This window comes from Alligator sinensis, unplaced genomic scaffold, assembly GCF_000455745.1.
Source record: "Alligator sinensis unplaced genomic scaffold, ASM45574v1 scaffold534_1, whole genome shotgun sequence".
Lineage (NCBI taxonomy): Eukaryota > Metazoa > Chordata > Crocodylia > Alligatoridae > Alligator > Alligator sinensis.
Genome location: NW_005842050.1, coordinates 594,315 through 597,494, shown reverse-complemented (window position 1 = coordinate 597,494; position 3,180 = coordinate 594,315). Strand labels below are relative to the sequence as shown.

The 3,180-nt window shown below is 41.0% G+C and overlaps 1 protein-coding gene across 2 annotated transcripts in view; it reads right to left on the bottom strand.

Moving 5' to 3' along the window:
* The window catches only part of ADSS (adenylosuccinate synthase), a 65,321-nt gene that overhangs the window by 17,152 nt on the left and 44,989 nt on the right, over positions 1-3,180 (bottom strand). The gene's annotated exons all lie outside the window — the stretch shown is intronic.

Sequence of the window (3,180 nt, the reverse complement as noted above, 5' to 3'; positions counted from 1 at the left end):
CCCCACGCCCGGTGGCCAGCCACACAGCTCCAGGCACGGCTCCATGGCGGCAGCGGGAGGCTTTGGAGGCAGAGGCAGTCACCGCTGACAGCGTGGTGGTGGCCGGGCCTCCAGGTAAGTGGCAGCGCCATGTGCAGACTCAAGCCCCGCCCCCTCCTCCCACCCCGCGTATAGTTGAATTCGCGCAAGTTAAACGCGCGTAAGATGCGGTGTGCCTGTACTCCTTTCAAAAGACCTACAAGAGAGTATATCCCAAGAAGTCATTCACTGATGGAAATTTGGCTCTTGACAGAGGATTCAGTCCTCAATACAGAAAGAAGGTCTGGTTATCATGGTAAACCAAATATCCCTAAAAAAGTATCCAAAGCACTAAACAGCTAGAAAATCATTTTTAAGTTTTGTACAGTTCTGGTGGAAAAATCACTTCCTGAAGGAATGTGACAAAAAAAATTACTAATTTACATTTGATTTAAGACTATGAATTCAAGCTTCATCACATGCTAAGAACTGAATGGTAAGAAGCCTCCTTCACTTGAGACTTCAAATAGGATTCAGCATGGATTGCCAGGTGAGAGGTGTAAGAAAGGAGTCACAGCAAAAAGAACTATAACTCAGACAGACCACTTAGAAAAACTGAAGTATCCAGATAAATCTGCTGTGCCGTGTTTTAATTAATCCTCAATATTGTTGTGTTTATTTCTCAAAAGCAGTATTTAACCTGATTCTACAGGTGAGGAACACAGACAGGTAATATACCTCTGACTTACCTAATGGCTCAGGCTATGCCATAAGAGTCATTGCAATAAACTTCTAGTTCCCAGTTGAGCATATTAATCTAACTTCACTCTCACCCACAATTTAACAGACTAAGTTTTCACTGATATCCAAAGGAAACTTGAGAGACAACCCTGACACTACAATGGATACATCTGAAAAACGACAATGAAATCTTGAAGACTGTTCTGAACTATTATCACAGGCGTTAATGCCATGTCTAAAAACCATGCCACTATCCATCTATGCTAGAGCTGATGGCATTGAAGACAGCTTCATTCAGCATGTTTTATTGATATGCACTGCCTTTGAAAACTCCCCATAAACAGGAAGTTGAAATTATAAAACTTTCATGCCAAGCCAAACCAAGAACTTTAAAAAAAATTTTCAGATTTGTTAATATACAAACTGTGCGGGTCGGGCGCGAGCCGGGCCCTTTTTCGTGCTGCACGCGGGCTGTGGCCAGCAGCCCGGGCACGCGGGGTCGGAGAGGGCGCGTCAAGCTAGAATTAGGCACAGACTCATAGCGGTAGTTTTAAAGATTGTTTACTTACACCAGAGATGGTCCTGGTGTAGGCTGGAAAACTTGCTTGAGTTGAGGTTACAGACAAAGACAACACGAACGGTCACGTGGAGTTTGCTAGGCTCCACAGAAACAGAGCTCCAGATGCTCTGGGTGAGCGCGCCACCAAAATCAGACTCGTAGATACGTCTTATAATTTTTATCGCTCGAAGACGGGAAGAGGTGGGCGATGGATCAGGTCACCAAGCTCCTCTGAATCTCACACAGGGGTCTTTACCTCCCTGCCGCGTACCCAGAGTCCCCACAGATGGATGTGGAGTCCTCTTCGGCTTGGGCGGAAACCGCTCAAGCCTCTTATACGGCTAGCAAGCCAATCACTAGCCGCCACGTGTGAATAATTTAGAACTAGCCAATAGCGGGGAACCAATTTGCATGCGGGTGGCGGGAACTCCTTTGCACCGTGCATTTCTCTTGCAACTTGAGCAATGCACCCTGCAAAGGAAGCTGCAAATAGGCGGGAAACTCGTCCCTGCACCGGAGCCTTCCTCCGCAGCAGAAAACTCCACCATGCAATGAAGCTGTAACTTGGCGGGGATAATTCTGGTGCCGAAGCGCACACAAAAATCATACCTTTGGGTTGTGACACAAACTTTTTCAATATCCAAGCCAACTAAAGTAAGGAAGCTGGTGTACACAACATTAAGAACTACTGGTAGAAAACTAGGGGTTTTGTTTTTTACTTGATTTCAAACACTTTCCGCCTTCATCTGAAAGGAAATTATTTTTCATTATAGGCAGAGACTGTTGATATTTTAAACCATTCCTCAATATTTTGAACTTTGTTTCAAGTTGTTGGGCTGGTAGGAAAAAAATCCCAGGAAGAGAATTATGTGAAAAAGGTTATTAAAAACTTCTTCTAAAAATTGTTAGAGAAATGAAGTGTTTACAGGACAGATTCAAGAAAGGGAGAAGAGAACAGATGAAAGAAAAACAGGTCTACATGCAGTCCATAAGTCATGCTAACTCTTGCCAACACAGAACCTTAAACGATTTATAAAGTGAATTCACAATGGAGAACAGCTGCTTTTATCAAGAGACCCGTGTAATTTATTTTGGGAAAGAAATAGTATGCTTCAAGAAGAACCAAACCTTTTATATTTCAAGGCAAAGAGCAAACCATTCTATTTACTCCTCGTTTCTTAATACAAGATTTTGAACTGAAGGAGTACAGAAATCTGAATCCCACTTTTGCTGCAAACTACTGAGTTGATGAAAATGAAGTACACACCCATAGGTTTCTATAATATTAAAACCAAATCACCATGTTTTTTAAAATTACTCATCTTAAGAGTGTCAAAACACTCCAGATTAATAATTTCTTAATATAAGATTGTTTTCACTAGAACTCAAAGAAACTTTCATGGCATTAGAAACAAGCTTACTCAATTGTATTTTCATATTACTACATTGATTTATCTTCCTCTGTTCATCAGTTAAGTTAATTAATTAATTTCTTATGTTACCATCCTTTAAAGATAAAAATAGTAAGGGAAAACCCAGTATTTGTTTAGATGCATAAAAATGAAAAAGCTAAAAAAAGAGCGCTTATTTGTGCTTCAGGAATCAATGATCTAACTCTAAAAAAAATAAATAAATCTAAACACTTAAAACAGCAGCAACACAATTCAATATATGTTACCATCAGCAAAATAAGCAGTTCAAAGGGCACACACTCCACACACACCAACAATTGTTCAAGGAAACAAAAAGGTTTCCATTGCATAATGAAACTGAGTTATAGTATTTTGGATGATGGGTTTGAGAAAGTTTCCAAACTGTGAGAAGTTCTCAGAGAGAATGTATTCACAGCAGTTCTTCAGGGG